The following is a 17,927-nucleotide window of genomic DNA, read 5'->3' as shown; positions in this document are numbered from 1 at the left end:
ATATGATGTAGGAATTTGGGAATGATACGAGTTATGATGGAAGCAAGACTGGGAATCAAATAACTAGAAAAGCACCATAACCAAGGATGTGAATGCAACAAAACAACATAAAGTTACAGACAAATAAGCAAGAACCACGAGAAAGGACAAAAACACGCGCACATAAAGATATTTGAGTTCCGAAACCACCGCACCAATGCGCACGACACCTCTCGACGAGTTGAAGCATGACAAGTGCGTTAGCCCTTTCGCCACTGTGGCAATTTCGCGCGGCCAGTTTGGCAGTAGCTCTGGCGTCTTACAAACGTCCCGTGACGCGATCAAGCGATCGCGTATTGAGACGCATATTTACTACACAGTGAAATTGTGCTGTCTGGAGCAGTTTTTTATATTTGAAGGCACATCAATAGTTACGAGTAGGCCCATTTTATCACATCTGATAACTGCCTAAATATCTTCAAATGTGCTAAATTCCCTTTGGGATTCAGGAGGCTTCCATTAGCTGAAATCCAAATATCTCCAGAATCAGTATTTACAAATATATTATCTTCTAGATTACGCGTCGACCTGGTCAGAACAGACATCTAAACCGAATTGAAAATGATTTCACAGTTCGTGGCAAAACATGTCCGCGGCCTCGCTCGTAACAAGGTCACACTTATGTTGTTTGCTCAACAGCTAATACCAAAGTTCAATGTGACCTTTTGACCTTCAATGTGACCTTCAAAGTTCAAAGTTCAATCCCTTTCAAGAGGCATCGACAAGACATCGCGTTTAAATCCATCCACCGCTACTGCAGACTCCCATCACCCAGCAGCAACGCGGCCAAGCGATTCAAAAACAGACAGTCCTCCGCGCAAATCCCGGCCCCCGGCGTGATCCACCGCTGCACCGATCGACCCAGCCGCGGCCGGGCCGCCCGACGCCGCTGCCGCCGGACGCCGTCGGGCCTCGAGCCGAGCTCCCGCGGACGGCCGGGCCGCTGACGGCTGGCCGTGCCGACTCAGCCGCCCTCGCCGTCCGACGGCCGGACGGTCCGATGCGCCCGCAGGTCGTCGACAGCGACGCAGCGGCGGAGTGACGGCGTCCCGTGAAACGAGGCACGCGCGGCGACGGTGACGAGGCTGCGGCCTGACAGCGGGACTGCAGGGCGGCGCGAGCGGGGCGCGCTTGGAAAGTGCCGCGTGGCCTCCGGTGACGTAACGCCATAACACGACCACTTCCGGTAAATGCAGACGAGCGTTCAGCATTACAAAGGCGTGAACTTACGGCGGATGAGGTTTGCTGCGTGCGTGCCCGATATTGGGTGGATTTGGCCTATATTGGTTTACCCGTTCAAAACAATCAAATGTCACTCGTCTACAATCTGGTAATGGTTCTGAAATGGTCGAAGTACGATACTTCATCACTACTTGTTTCATATTACTGCCAACATTTTCGCATGGAGCATTCCGGTCCAGCCATTTTTTCTCGCTTTCTAAAAGCTCATATCTTTCCAACCACTTACCCCAGGTTCACGATACAAAATCAAACTCCTTTGAAAGCTGCGCCGCATACGTTTGCATTTTCATGGAAATTGACCAGGCTGTTTTTATTCGCAAGACTGTAATGCCACTTATATTTCACATCCCTTTTCGAAAATAATGAAAAAATATAATTCTAAAACGGTGAACATACTGCAGAATGCGGATCAATACCACATCAAATCCAAGTCAAACAACTGGGTGTCACAGAGACATATGACTAAACTAACAAAACTAATGCTAACTGAGCAGAGCGCGGACAACTATAGTTGCAACATGTTAAGTCCAGAGGTGAAGAACAGGACGCCTAATCGTACGCAAAACACCTTCGTCCATTTATAAACATTTTTTATGGATTCATGTCAGATCTCGGCAAGCAGGGGAGATAAAGATGAGAAGGCAGCTGCACAGGGCAGGCAAGCCTTACACCAATACGCCCCAAAGACGTCCTACCCATAGACGCGTCAGAAATGTGGCAGGAGGTGACAAGGTCAACTTTTGTCCCAAACCGATTACATTCACAGTGCGCTGGGGCCTGAACCGAAAGAGTTTAGGCCACGCGCACGAAACAGTCGTCCAATACTAGTCACTGCAACCGACATGCAACATATTCCAATTTCGCAATAGCAGAATTACAATTTGCAGGATCAGCAGCCAGTGATATTTTATCAATTTCGTCGATCAAATTGCTGGGGCGCACCAAATTCCTAGCCGGAGGTTTAGCAAGTGCAGAGCGCAATGAACCTCCGTGTGTTAGAAACACGCGAAGAATGTTTTCCAAGCCATCATTTAAACCAGTCTGTATCAGTTACCGAATGTGTGTGGTACAATGGGTTTTTAGCATCAAGATGATCGCAGCTGACAGCTCTCACTTTTGTTATCGTCTCCTTCATACCGCGCCGCACGGAATGTCGTGCTGCTGAAATGAACGCAAGGATTGGCGCTTTCGTCCTGCTCGAAGAAAACCGAATGTTGTCCACATTTAGTGCACAATGCGCGACGAATCATGCGAATATTAGTTGCGATATAAACGTATCGCTAAACGGCGTAACGGGTGTAAAAGTCGATGGCTTTCAGGTAGCGTATCAAATAGCCCGCTGATTGGCGAATAAAACAGATGAAATTCACACCCAGATCGGTGCCTTTCCACAATGGCCTTACTCCCAGATCTGGTTCTCTGCAATGTCTTACCCTTCCTTAAAATCCCAAAATGAGCATTCATAATCAACACGCGTTTAAGGGGGAGGGGGGTCAAGCTTACCTCCTTCGAAGGTTTACCAAAATAACTTACTATAAAACTATCTTACTATAAAATAACTTGGGCGGCTTAGCCACCCTCAACTTTATTTAGCGGTAGGAAATTATATAGCCAGTTTTCTGATGCACAAATCGGGTTCACCTTGCAAGTTTTCTGACCCATGGCAGACTTGAGTCAGGCTATGGCTGAAAGCAAGGGCAATGCCGAGAGAATCGTTCAGTCTGATTGGACAGCGGAATGCCAGATGAGCCATACAGCATTGGGATGGTTTCGTAGACAATTAAACAATTGCATTTAGATTACAACTAATTCCATTGGCCTTCAGTAGGTGCGAGGGTCATACCCCGGTCAACATGCAACATTTTTTGACTTAATAATTTTATGTATTTGCCTTTATGGCTCTGTTTCTAGTTTGTGACGGCCATCTTGAATTTCCTGAGCAAAGGGACGTTCACAGATATCTTGTTTGAACTGTATGAGGTTCAGAGGCCACTGACATAGACCCACCCTAATCAGGCTGTTCTTTTGGGGAACATGTCGTCTAGCGGAAACTTTGATTTTTCTTTAAATTATACAATTAAAGCAATCTTGAAGGTTTTTGGTTATCGTGACTTTATGAAGCTCAAATTAGGCCATTAACCTGCAATGAACGGCAGGAACTTTTTGTTTAAAAGAGGTATGTGGGTTATAGGTGGTCGAGTGAGATCTGAGGGCACTGCGGACAACGATCTGGAACTTGACCTTATTTGACCTTATCTAATCCAAAGGTCTCACCGTAGGGATATAATAGGTTGACACAACCGAAGTATCGTACAGGGTTATGTACCATATCAATTCGGTGCATCTAGCTCTCTCAGTTTTTGAGATCTCAGGGTTCAAATTTCCTCCACCAAAGCGCGTCGGATTCAGCCGGCTTCTTGGGCGTGTGCTCCGGGCCACCGTTTTGACACCATGGTGAGGACCCAGCGTGAGTCACACATAGTGCCTAGAACGCTTTAAAGAACTCACCTTCAGTGAAGCTTCTCCGGCACGTCGGGAGCGCCGAGAGAGGTGGATCGCTGAGCTACATGACCATTTCGATGAGTGTGCCGCTCAAATTTTAGTCAAATGCGGCTACCGCTTTGTACTATCAAGTTGAAGTCTCATTTTTTTTTGCATTCCACTTCGTGCTTAAAGATCTTTCTTGTTGGATTCATGATCCATGTAATGCTGTTTTGTGCTTAGCTTTTCTAGCTTTGGTGGGCCAGAATGACCTGAGCGCTTTGCATCTCGGCGATATCGTTTGCTACAGGGAGCGGCAAATTTAAGACCATGCCATTCTGGCTGATCGAGGCCAGAATAGCTGAGAAAAATCACTACTTGCTCATGCTTCCAACTTGCTCGGCCGCTTTCGAGCTTCTGTTTTATTTTGATTCCCTCAGGTTTTCCTACTATTCTACTCTTTACTTCATTCACTACTACTACTACTGACAGTGCGATTAGCAAGAGGCGAGTCCCAGTCACTTGTCTGAAAAGTAAAACAAATTATACATTTAAGCGAAAAATTACTTGAGTCCGAAAACTGGCAGCATTCACCAATAACACTTGCGCTTCTCCAGTCTGTTACTGCTCTCGGCCATACGGAATTTGGTGTCGTAAAGACGTGCGAGAGCCTTTGAAAGATAGCAGATCCCCTTCTTTGACCTGCCACTAGGCGATTGGTTAACGTGATGTCGCTCAATGCTGCAAATAAATGACTCAGTTCTCTCTGTTCTCTTTGCATGTCGTGACAGCGATGACCTGGGCAAAGTACAATTTGGCTATGCCAGTCTTTTCTTACTTGCCTGTCACCCACAGACTTAGTGGAAAGTGAAGGTACCAGGAACCAGGATAGAGAGGGTGAAATGAAAAGTTCAGAGGCAACAGGAAAATAGCATTAGACCCGACCAAGCCCGCGAGGCAATTGAAATGGGGCAAGCAGAGAAGGCCTGAAACAAAAGGGAGAAATGACACTGCGCAGGAGACCTTGGGCTCTATTTGACAAATCATGTTGGAATATCTCAGACAAGTTTGAACGGAAGAAGTTTCAAATGACTGCCCGTGGTCGGAATTACTTTTTCATTCGGCCATAAACGTCAGAAAACATCAGCCGCACGAGTGGAGGCGGGCTAGAAGGAATGTGAACTTCTCGCTTCATCTCAATAGATGATTTGAATCTCCTAAGCTCTCCCGCGTCTGGATTCGCTGACAACATGGGGAGCCCAACATCATATATGGGAGCTAAGCTCAGATCATTGGGGATCCAATCTTGAAAGTCTGGAGTGCACAAAGAATATTCAACATTGACCAAGCCATCGCAATATAAATAGTGAGGTTTGCCCCACGTCACATTGGGATGATTGTGTCCAACTCTGTCAGTACCACGGACCAGTAGCGGAACACGAAGAACATACGATGTTTGAAGGGGCAAGTAAATAAGTCGAAGTGCACGTAAAAGAACGGTCTGTTCGAAATCGTAACGTAATTCTGAGTAAACCACTCTTTGTTTTGAACACCCAGCCTCCGGTCCTTTCCAGCCCGGCTAGTCCAGATTCAACCCGCTCGCCAATTTACTTTTCCCAGATTTTTTAAAACAAATCGGTCTCGTCCGCCCTTCCAGAGAACTTGATTAAATGGATGTGTGCCAAACCACTTCCTCATTAAAAAATTGTAATTTCAAACAGCATGCTTGTTTTATTTGAGTATTTTAAACTTAAAATTTTTATTGATTTTCATTAGAGAACAATAAGTAATAAGTTGCTATAAACTGGTTGGTGTGAAGATACTTATCGCAGCTTGCTGCCTGCTAGGCGTACTATTATGCATGACGATGAAAACAATCAAGGCTCACCTTATCATTAATCATATCGCAACTATTTTAGCCAACAATCACAAGCACCACCGCATCGCAGAAGCCAAAATCGCTTCGGGTTTCAGTAACTTAAGGGTATGAGCCTATTATCTAACATTTTTAGGCACCGGGTTACGTGCAATCTATCTTCACATACGGCTAGACAACTTCGATAGCAGCCAGTTCAAAGGTGCGGGATGATGCTCATCTAGCACACCTTATGAATAACTAGAACGACCATCTCACCTTATATACGCTACTTCAGGTGTGTATCCATTTTTAGAAACACCAAATAATGAAACGGCCCCAACTGCGAATATTCTGCTATGTTAGATTACCGGCTACGTCAACAGTATGATCAACGCGTGTGACTTTCCACCGCCTGGGGTACCTGCTCTTTCATAATGGGAATTTATTAGGGATTTGATCCGAACCCTTTGAATGGATGAATTTCTGGGATCAGAGCTACGCTAACAGCGCTTGCTGTGTGAGCCCTGACACCTACCATCCGATCGTGCAATTTCAGGCAACGGCAGACTTTAGTGGCGAAAGTACCACAATGCTCGGCATGGTCCGTCCGTCCTGCCTTCCGACGTAACTGACCTTTAGCGCGACCGCTGCCACCGGGCGCAGGCCATATCTGTTAAGGGTAAATAGCGAGTGCCTAAAGCGACTCGAACCTATCCCGCCAGGGGTAAATGAATCGAAAGCCAGGCGCTCTAACCACCCACGGGACGAACGGAGGAAAATAACAGGTGCGTCAATTCTGAATCCCATCGCTAAAATGTCATATGCTGCCAAATCATATTTCCATTTTTTGCTTATACTGCAGAAAAATGCGAACGCAAGTTACATTTATGATTGTGCATCACATAGCTGTAGGAATTCACAATTACGCAGTTAGAGACAATTTTTAACATGCATGTTAACAATAATACGTAACTCTGTGTTCGTTGTTTTGTTTTCAACGCACTTAGAGAGATACGCTTCATTCAATGCTGCAGCGGGCAACTCCTCTTATGCGCCGTGATTGCCTTAAACACAAATATAGTATCATCCTATGTCGCAGAATGTGGTATGAGAGTCAGGTGCTTGTTGATAATTGTCCGACATCTGTCATGATCGTTGATGCTTTGACGTCTCGTATACATACTAGCCACTTGCAAAGGACTTTGTTGCTCGCACACGATCCTCCAAATCTTACCAAATCTTTATTTGAGGTATAAATCGTGGTCTTGTTCTTACCAAGTTTTATTTGAGGCACAAATGGTAGTCTTGTTCTTACCAAATCCTCATTTGTAGAATGAGTGGCGGCCTTGTTCTTACTAAATTTTAATTTGAGGTATGAATGGCGATCTTGTTTTTCCAAATCTTCATTCGAGGCATGCGATCTCATCAAGACTTCATTTAAAGCATGAATGGACGAATGGCATGCTAATCAACGTTAATTTCCTGACTCTGTGTTAAGTGCGTTGGGCTTTCTAAATTATTACAAGCGAATCTCAGGCGTGCAAATGCATTGTTAACATCCAATCTGTGTGTAAGTTATGTACGTGGGAGCTGAACAGATAAGACATGAATCAATAAGTACACACCTAATATCAGGGTTTTTTGCTGGATGCAACGAGTACACAACTCACTTTTGGTGGAAAACTTACCTTTGGTCCACGGTTGTAGAGGACAACATGTTCATTCCTCGAGTACATTATTTGGGGAGAAGAGCTGGTGAACACATAATGGTGTGGGCGTATTTTTGATCCGGCAGATACCTGGAAATGATCGGTTGAAGCAGCATACTTAATTTGATGCTGGTGCTATGCTTATAAATGTGGCCGACTGACTAGGTAAACAGAAGCTGTACTAATGTCATGGAGTTAACCTGTTATTTTTCCTCAGACAGGGACTGGTATTTCAAAACTGTGTAGTGTTCTTTCTACCGACAAAACATGATCATGCCCTGTTTTTCAATTCTGCAACGCAGTGTCGCCAACTGGAATCAATGGGATTACTGACAGGATCGGGACGCATGGTAGCTATGCTATGATAAGGTAGGGCATTAGACCATCAGACATTTTATATACATTGAAATGAATGGAATGTCTAGTTATCCATAGCAGCATATTTGAGTGCCACTAATTCATATCAAAATGTCCGTGTAATCCGTTCATCAGAAAATTCGTTTGTGAAATATGTAGCTGACTTATATTCTCTGTACTCTACATGTGCATTGCTTGGAATTGACAAGATTGTACTTTACTGGTTGAGAGTTTATTTCCTGAGTGGATGTCTTCATTAAACATTTGAGTGACTATTAAGTGGTAATTTACATCGGTTTGGTTTTCAGTCGGTTCAAACTGTGCGAGCTGGCCAATTTAAGAATCTAGTCCGTTGCTAATCCATTGTTGTGTGCGTGATTAGTGCCCTCTGTCCTGCCAACGTCTTCATCATCCTGGTAGCGCGGTGGTTTACGGCGCGTGCGTTGTGAGCGCGTACGCGCTTCGTGTTGGGTTCGAATCTCATGGCCTTTCTTCTGTAAGGGGACCTTTTATTTTCGCGTCTGTCCTCGAGGCTACGTGGTCACGTGACCCGGCCAAACACAGGTCAGGGAGAAGGTCACGCCTGGGGTCGGGATCGGCAGTGGGTCAGTTGTAGTCCGGGCGGCGCTGGGGAAGGTAGTCAGCTCTCGTTGATATTCACGGCGTAGCTGGCTTCTCTCCCTCCGCTCCCTTTGACTCCGACTCCCGTTCTTCTACCCTCTGCTGTCGTTGACATACACGACGTCAGCATGTCCTTGCCAACATTGATATTCACGATGTTGACACATCTTTAGTGGCCGTTGTTGTTACCGACGACTGCTACCCACCATGGGGATTATAGTCACCGTGTGCTATTATCAAATATGTTCTAGCGATGTGGGAAATTCGGATGACTTCATGCTCATATCCTCCTGTGATTAATATACCCTATCTTGGTTAAAAAGGTCCATTTTGGTGTCCGAATAATGGCATGAATAGTTGACCTGAAAACCGTCTACTAGAGATTAAATCGAGCCCCCAACATAACACCATGTTTTGATGGAAATTTCTGACCCGGTCCAATCCGGGCCGCAGAGTGATCCACAATCCGTGGACTGATCTTATCCGTGAGGTTCTCTAATTTCCAGCAAGTGCACCTTTATGCCTTTCCCAGGAGCCGCCACTGCCAGCTCCACCATACGTGTCTGAAACACTGATGCCGAGGCACCGATAGTGTAGCGGTTACGCTGCGCGTTTGGGAAACCAGAGTACGCTGTACGATACCCCAGGGTGCCCGCTCTTCCTGTCAGGGTGAGAGACGGGCGGCGCCACATAACCTCAGCAGCTGAGGGGGTCGTAAAGCACCAATGGCTCACACCATTGGTGCGCTTGGAATCTGGCGCGCTACCAAAGAAGGCTAACGTATTATGCACTTCCTAGGAACTCTTTAAATTCATAGCTATCGCGTGAGGAAACACGCACGCGTTGTAGCACGGTAACAAACGTCGATCCAGCATGACACTAACCCCCTTGCGCACTTCCAGCATGCATGCACGGTAGTAAAAACTTTTATACGAGTGCTGAAAATTATTTTTTAGTATGCATTTCGTGAAATGAAGAGCTCGGTGTCCGAATGCAACACGTAATGTTGTGAAAAGGGAATGCTTGAGGCACGACAAGTACATGATGGTATAGCATGTTTGCTTGCAAAAAACATCTTCGCAAAACATTGTTCGCACCATCGAAAATATCACTGGCCAGAATTCAGGAATATGTTTCTCCAATTCTAAAGGTTTGGTGAGGATAGTTTGCTTGTGATTCAGTAATTTTCTTCTCTAAAATCACAAGATTACGTGGGAGCAATGTGACTCTGATGATGAGTATCGTCGATTTTCACGACACATGACACTTACCCTTACATCAAATTACGTCATGCTTCACATTTCCATAGGCTTGTGTTGCAGAGACGGGAGTCATCGACACTGGTAGGTGTAGTTTTTCAGTGTCCTTTTAGAAGGCATAGTCAAGGACAATGGAAACGATGACGAATCCAAATTTCTCGATTCCTGTGACCAAATGTTCCAGATATTTCCAGCCCGAGGCAAGCCAGTTTGTTTGCCATATTGCTGGAAAAGTAAGAGCGAGCACAAAACAAGTTCGCCTGTGCACGAGACACCCAGGACAAGGGATATTGAACCATAGTGATGTAACCTACGTGTACAGGCTGACAAAGGGAAAAGGTTCATTTAGAGAGGTTTTGGTATAACTTATGGAAATGCTGTGTTTCGTTCGTCACCTTGCTCGTTGCGCATCGCAGACGGCACCTTGCTCGCCTTTTCCGTGCGGAACTGGGGTTTCTACTTCGCTGCACATTGCCATCCAGTTAATTACGCCGCTACCATAATGCTAATTTGCATACGGTAACACGCACATCTGACGTCTAGGATAATCTCGGCCGGATCGGTGCTGGTCTCCGGACCGGTCTCATCTTTCCTTTGATCACCGACTTTGAGATGGTAATATCGACATTTTGCACCGCCTCGCCCGCTACCTGTAATTCCCGACCTGGCGAATCTGCGTCGCCTCGCAACAGCTGGCGGTGCGTTCCCCAGCAACCAATCAGAGCCGGGCTCGAGCGCCGATTATCTGCACCTTAGCAAATTGAATTGGCTTCATCTGAGCCGGGCTGTCGCTAGCGACGCACCGCCGTCCAGCGCGCGGCGCCTCCATGCGGCCTGCCACGTCTTGGGCTGTCAGGTGTCAGGTGTCTGTCTGTGTCTTTTGGGGCTGTCAGGTGTCTTGGGGCTGGCAGGTGCGAGTCGCGCCGCTGCAGGGGACGGTTGAGTCAAGTCCGCACGATCAGAGTCTGCGTGTCTTATGGTGGAAGTAGGGCGACACGGCAACGAACTTAGCTGCATGGGGCCGAGCTGAGCGGCATGGTGGGCGAGCTGAGCAGCATGGTCCCGAGATGAGCGGCATGGGACTGCGCTGAGCAGACTGGAGCCAAGCTGGGCAGCATGAGCCCGATATGAGCGGCATGGGACTGCGCTGAGCGGAATGGAGCCGAGCTGAGTGGCATGGGGCCGACCTGAGCGTCGTAGGGCGAGTGCTCACCGCGGGCCAGTTGGTGAGCAGTCGGCTTGTTTAGACCACTGGTGAGCGGGTGAACTCTGATGCGGGAAAACGTGAAAATGCCGAAACTGACATTGCCAGTGCAGTTGCCTGTGCTGTGCCGTAAGATCTAGAGGTAGGCTCGGCCGTTTGAATAAGTCCGGTCGGTTGAGCAATCAGCGCCGGAGAAATGCGGGCTGAATGAAAAACCCAGCCGATGGAAGGCGATAAATACTGGGGAAAATATGATATTCACAAGCCTGCGGTAGTAAGGGATACATGTCGAAAACGCTCAAAGATCCGCTGCTGAAAATGGTGACGGTGAACAATAGTCAGAGCTTTTGTAACATTCTTCAAGGGCATCTAACGGCTATTAAGACAATGGAGAATACGGATGCATCCGAAAAGAAAAAGCAGCAATAACAACAAAATATCGAAGAAACACTCTCATTGCAGTGAATGCTGCATTACGCTAACTTTGTTTGCCACAACGGTAAGTCGAGAGTAAATTGAATGCGCAATCAACACTGCCTGTAAACTGCTATGTAACAAGTTACGAGCATTAAAAGAAATGTTCCACCTTTACATGGATTTTGAACTGAAATAGCCATCCTAAGGAACTTTCGATGCAGTTTACGGCCATGCCCTTTTTAAGACCCTCAGGAACCCTCTGGTTCCTGAGTTATACGCCCCCAAAAGCGCGAAAAGGTTTATGGGGAGACCCCTTAAAAATCACCTTGGCATTGATGTCGTCATAGAAACGTCATGCAATCGCCGTAATATTACAGGCTGATTTCTGCTTATGGTCAAAACAGCATGGCTGCTGACATATATTCGCAAGAGCGGTGATGCGGCACGTATGATACAATCCGCGGAAGGTGATTTACTGTCACTAAGGTTTCGCTGCTGAATGCGTGTCGCGAACGTAAGCGTGAACACTTTCGGGTTGTGCGGCACTCGTCGCCAACGGGGCATTTTTCTTAATTCTAGACCATAGGTCAATGCTATAAAAAAACGCCACTGTCTGCAAACAAACGTACATCACCGAAAACAGGAACAGCGCTCTCCCGAATGTTTTAAAAAAGACGAGGCCACATATTTGCCTTCTTCTCCTGCTGGCGTTTTTTCCTCTACGGAGACATTTCTTACAGACAGCTCAGTTGGCGCCTTGTATACCAGAGCAAGGAACCTCGTACGGGTTTATGGGTTAGCAAAGCATTATAAGGTTAGGGAAATATTACAGTAATCTTAGATATATTTTACTTAATATCTAACACATGTTATAGAACAAATTTGAATTTGGAACACAAAAATTGTGTCCTTCAAGTACAACCTCTTGGGTTGCATTACCATGAAACCCCGTTGAGGACTTCGTTTTGAAGCGAGCTCACGGTGAAATGCGGTGTTATAACCGAAAACCTATGCGGAAATTGCGAGAAGACCTGCAGTTCGATAGTCCTGCGGGCTGTGCAAACATGGGATCACACTAATTTGATATTAGAGTGTGAGTCAGGCGCCTGAAATGGGTGCGATCGGTGCGACGGGTGCTGGTGGTGCGTGCCAGTGGCTTGTGTTGATCTTGATGTGATTGGGAACGTGTGTGCGAAGTTTATACTTTTGAGAGAAAACATTGTTGTGGTATTCTTTAAATCTCATGACTTCCAGTAAAATGTGATACATTGGTTCCTGCTTCTATCTTTAGGTTTGCATTTGAACATGACAGGATAGTGATGCCGACAAACTGAAACGCTGGCACCCGTGCTGCGGGTCTGTTCAAAGGCAATTTGCAACTTAACTATGATCTCGCCAAAATGTTAAACCTATTGAGGTATTACAGCATGTAATTAACCCATTGCATGTCATTATATTAGCGATCCATTTAGGCCGTAGGGACAGGTTGGCACAGCTCATTAATGCACATGCGTGGTATAAGGTCGCATGATACAGCTTTGCAAAACTGTCTTTCACGTAAGAATTCTGAAAATATAGCGTTTTATTATTATGGGCGCACATAATAGTGGCTTAACAAATTTTGTACACAGCCAAGCATTGCTTGTGAGCCATCATTGCCATGGTCGCTGCAACTTGTGTGGGATGCTGGGTGCTGAGAAAGGTGGAGAAGTATTGTTGTTGGTTTCTTGGATAGCACTTGATAATATTTTTATCATGAGCCTTACGTGTGGTGGCAGCTTCACCACTGCCTTGCATTTCGCCCATCTAACCACAACTACACGCACTTGTCATTTCTCCAGCGTTGTGCAATGTCAGCAGTTTTGCATTGTCGCTCTACATGTAATATTTTCCTGTTACACAGGTATTATTAATTGTGAACAATATTTTTCAGTGAAGCGACCTGATGCATAAATGTGGAAAGCAAAAGGCGTGTTTGCATCTTTGTCACCAAGTTTTGTGGATTCCCAAACAGGCTGAGCAAGTGATGTGACTTATTGGTTGTGTAGGCTGCTCAGTGATCTGCTTATTGTATCATGTGGTTTTGATCAGTCGTATGTCAGATGCGGAGTTAATACAAGGATGCAGGCTTGACCCAACTTTTCATGACGGAATTTGCCATGAAAGCAGCCGGGAATGCAGTACAAAAACCGTACCATTATTTATTATGCCATGCCAAAGTATAGCACTGTTGTAGTGCCACGTTGTAGTGCCACATTGGTTGAGTACTCTATTTCAAGCATATGAGAAAACAGCGTATAATCTATGAATGATTGGTAACAACTGATTTGACAACGCCAAAGGACTATCACCAGCGATAATGCCATTGCACCACTACGGTAAGATCAAGGTTCACTAGTAATTGCATAAATAATCCCAAACAAAACAAAAAAAATCATTGGTAGCTCAACCTTGCCATCTTTACCAGAGAAAAAATGATGCTTTGGCAGTTAATTCATAGCAATGTTAAAGATCGATTACTTTTTGCATGCGACTGCGTTTCCAGTTACAAATAATAAAGAAAGTAACTTCTGCGTACATCACATGATATCAGCGTCAGGACTACAGCACTGCAAGCAAGGATAAGTCGACAGAACATTATTCACATCCTCAACAGTCCTTGGTAGGTTTCGGTAAGAGATTCATGACGCTATGTGACAGTCTTCACAGCATATCGTGCTTTGATATTAATAATGTGCCCTAAACACTGGCGATCGCCACGTTGCGTACATCAAACAGCCCACCAAAGCTTCCCTTACGAACGGTACCAAGACCAAAAATCCCCAAGCAAGCCCTTCACCAATCCGCCACCCATCACAGCGCCCGCGATGTAGATGACTTGTTGGGTCAGCTTCCGTGTGTTTCGAGATATTCTCTAGGTCTGGCTGCCAGATGCTGCCAGATATTGTGTCACAAAACCATTTATGACGCCGTCAAACATTGGCCTAATGGGGCGCTTTTTACAAACTTTGAAATTTTGCTACTTGGGATCGTTTTTGAACATCAAAAGCTTACCAATGGTTACAAGTAAGTTTCTCGTACTATCTGATGCTTATCTCAATATCTTCAAATGTAAACATTCCCTTTAAAGGGAAAATTGGGCGTATGTGAATCACATCACAACCATACTGCCCGGCAGAAAAATGTACCGTATCGGGAAGGGTTCCCTCGAGCAGGGAAAGGCACCCGGAGCCTCCCATCCATCAGCAAACCATCCTTATGCATAACGGTCGTCTGCTTTGCATGTGATAGATGGACCGCGTTCGTATGCCCTCCATTAACGTCCCTAGACTGACCTTACTTTGTAAGCAATGAGCTCGGTGGGTGACGTGGTGGATCTGCTGCGTCGAGGATGCGCTGCCGACTCGGAATGTGAACTATGTTCAGCTTTCGGTGTTGGTGTGGTCATGCGAGTATCACCTACGCTTCGAAAAATGAGGTTTCCAAAATTTAGCTTAGGCGGTTGCTTTGGTGAGGAATTGTCATGCTCTGAAGATGCGCACGATAGTGCGTACCGGAACACGTGCGCTCAGACGTGCTGCCCAAATAGAACTGGTGATGCCATTTTACAGGCAAGGATTTCCTAACGGCATGAAGGAAAAAGTAGCTTGAGTACTTGCCAAATCATGTATAACATAAATGAACGCATAAATCGCCATCCCGCTGGGAACGTAAGCACCGTTACCACGCCTAAATGGTTTCATTACGTTGTGTACTTGGCATGATTCGGACCAGCCAGCACTGGTGAACTATTTAACAATGGTCTTTCGTGCCACTGTAAATTTACCGGCTAAGCCCTACCGGCGGGCCATTTTCAATGCTTTCAACCGGGAGATGGAGGGGGAGGGGGGGAGCAAGCCTGTTCTGCTTTGTCGGAAATTAAGCATGCTCGGACCACGTGTAAGACAAAGCCGGACAGCTCGCGCAACTCTGCATCATTTTCAAACATGACTTCGAGTAGACTGAGTAGACCCAACAGCAGGCCGGTGTGGTAAATGAGTGAATTTAGACCCCCTCCCCCTTCTCCAAACCTATACCAGCTGCGACAATGGGGAAAGGAGAAGTCCGCAGTCCTTCGCACACCGAGGCGTGCATTGCTATTAAAGCATCTTCTGGTGTCACCCGTGACTTGGCATGTCGAATCAAATCAGTACGAGTCAATCTTTTTATTCACCTGCCTCGCTCTGTTACTCCGATAACTGCGCCTCGCTGGGTAACGTAGCATACGAGGCTGAATAGGTCATGCCACCCAAGTAACCCATGTCACCCATGTCACAGCAACAGACGCCAATGGCATCACCCCCCAGTGCATCAGCACTCGGGACATGTGGACCACTCAGTGCATTATAACACTCCGGACGGCGATACCAGCCAGTGCATCAGCACACGGGGTAGTGGTACCACGTAGCGCACACAAGCAGACCTTGGGACAAGTGGAAGGACAGCCGCATTGCGCGCCAGGGTTATGAAAGTGAAGCCGTTCGAGCTTATCTGAATTCACCAAGCCATGATGGCAGTCAACTACCGTTTACAAAAGCTGGAAAGGTTTTCGTGTAAAGGTGGGACTCCTCGGTCTCCACCCAACGATTGTTTTAACTTTTTTTATAAATTTGGTCCGAATTCTTTGAATGGATGGATTTCTGGGATCAGCGCTCACGCTAAGCAGTGCTTGTTGTGTGAGCCCTGACCCCACCATCCGATCGCGCAGTTCCAGGCAACGGCAGAATTTAGTGGCGAAAGCTTAACGTGCCGCAATGCTCGGCACGGTCCGTCCTGCCCTCTGACGTCAACTGACCTTTAGCGCGACCGCTGCCACCGGCCGCAGGCCATACCTGCCAAGGGCAAATAGCGAGCGCCCTAAAGCGACTCGAACCCATCCCGCCACGGATGGGTGGCCCGGAATGCAGGCGCTCTAACCAACTGACCCACCGGGACGGACTTAACGGAACATATATTTCAGCACCAAGCAAATCTATGTGCCCCCGTCCCTGGACCATCACCCAACGCCCCCGTGGGTTCCTGGGGAATGAAGTTGGCGGCCAAGGGTCGAATCCGTTGGGATCTAGCATAAAAATAGAAATATATATATATATATATATATACATATTTGTATATACAACATGTATATATATATATATATATATATTAATGCCATTATTTATTTGATTCTTCCTGCAACTAAGTCATTTTTCCTTAGAGCGGCTCAGAGAAGAGATTGACGGTTTCCGTTTTTACGTATTATATTACTTTTTATCCTAGGTGTGATACCATATGTGCAGAACAGTACGTACAAAACCCTCGCGGTTTCTGCAGCAGAATTTGAAGCATGGAATAAAAACAGCAACTCGTTTCAATCCACGGCCCGTAACGTGCCTTCAGTATGTTATTTGGTGCGCCAACAACACAGCTCCGCTCTACTATCAAGCCACGTTTGTGTACAACACATCAACCCGCCATATTGCGCGTCTTTTAACGGTCTCGTGGGAGCAATGTGATTCGTCTAACACGCCATCCGATGCAGCAATTTCGCTCTCCTGCATAAACATCGACGCCAATGCACATAACAACGGTAGTTACGACCGTGGTTATAAATAGATGCTACCAGCATCTAGTTAGTGGCCTCGGTGTTATGTTCATTTTGTATGATCTGAATATCCTGTGTGTCGTCTCTGCTATGGGTTTGTCACTTGGGGGCGGAGCGGGGGGGGGGGGGGGATCTTGCCATCGAATTTCAAAATATGACCTTTTCATAGTTGTGTTGTGCCTGTGTGTGTGTGCACTATAGCTTTAGACAGTTTTAAAACCTACCAATAAAATGCATTATTTGCTTATGAAATGTTTTGACCCACAAGCGCCTGCTAAGCCTAACCCACAACCCAGTAAAGATCCCGCGGGCTCTTTCAGGTGAGATTGGGCGAAGTGACTTGTTGAAAAACTTGCTCTTCAGTAAGACATGTTTGGAAAATTCTAGGAAATTATGTGCGTTGGCAGCAAGGGTAAGCTGACTACCAAATCGGAGCATGGTATTTTAATTTCTCTGAAACGATGAATCAGGCAAACTTTTGCTGACACTTCCCATAGCGTTCACATGTCAAAAGCCTGCTTTTCCCAGAATTGTAGACCAAATTCTATCCCGCTAGATTTGGTAAATCCGGTACAAAAGAGTTCAAAGGGAATGTTTCGCATTTGAAGATATTAAAGCAAGTATCAGATATGATGAAACAAGCAGGCTTTTACCTATTGGTGTACTTTTTAAGTGTAAAAACTGTTCCGTACAGCACAATTCTCCGTTGAGTCGGACATGCGACAGCCCCAGTGTTCGAAATAGCAACGTTGCGGCGTGCGGCCCGCTGCTGCTGTTACGAGGTACTGGCACCGCACGCTCCGTCCAGACGCAAAACATTATAATGCCACAGTGCAGGCTAATGCAAGAAGCGTTTCACGCTTCGCTCCTTGTTACGTGTTCGCAATATGTGGTCATGAGGTCCTAGGCCCACAGCTGGAACATGTGGTGTGCTGCACGTGAATATGTCCATAGTGGGATAGCGGACAAGTGCTGTGGGCGGTATGCGCCCAAAGGCTACTGAAAAAAGTTGCGATCTTGTTCCACGACGGGGCTTAAATCAGCATTGCTCTAAAACGTAAGCAAGGTCGCTGTACGGCGAAAAAGTCTCAGCGCCTAAACTCTGAAATAATCAAGT

Source organism: Pollicipes pollicipes, unplaced genomic scaffold, assembly GCF_011947565.3.
Source record: "Pollicipes pollicipes isolate AB1234 unplaced genomic scaffold, Ppol_2.1 Scaffold_2555;HRSCAF=2994_pilon_pilon_pilon, whole genome shotgun sequence".
NCBI classification, from domain to species: Eukaryota; Metazoa; Arthropoda; class Thecostraca; order Pollicipedomorpha; family Pollicipedidae; genus Pollicipes; species Pollicipes pollicipes.
This window is presented reverse-complemented; position numbering follows the sequence as displayed.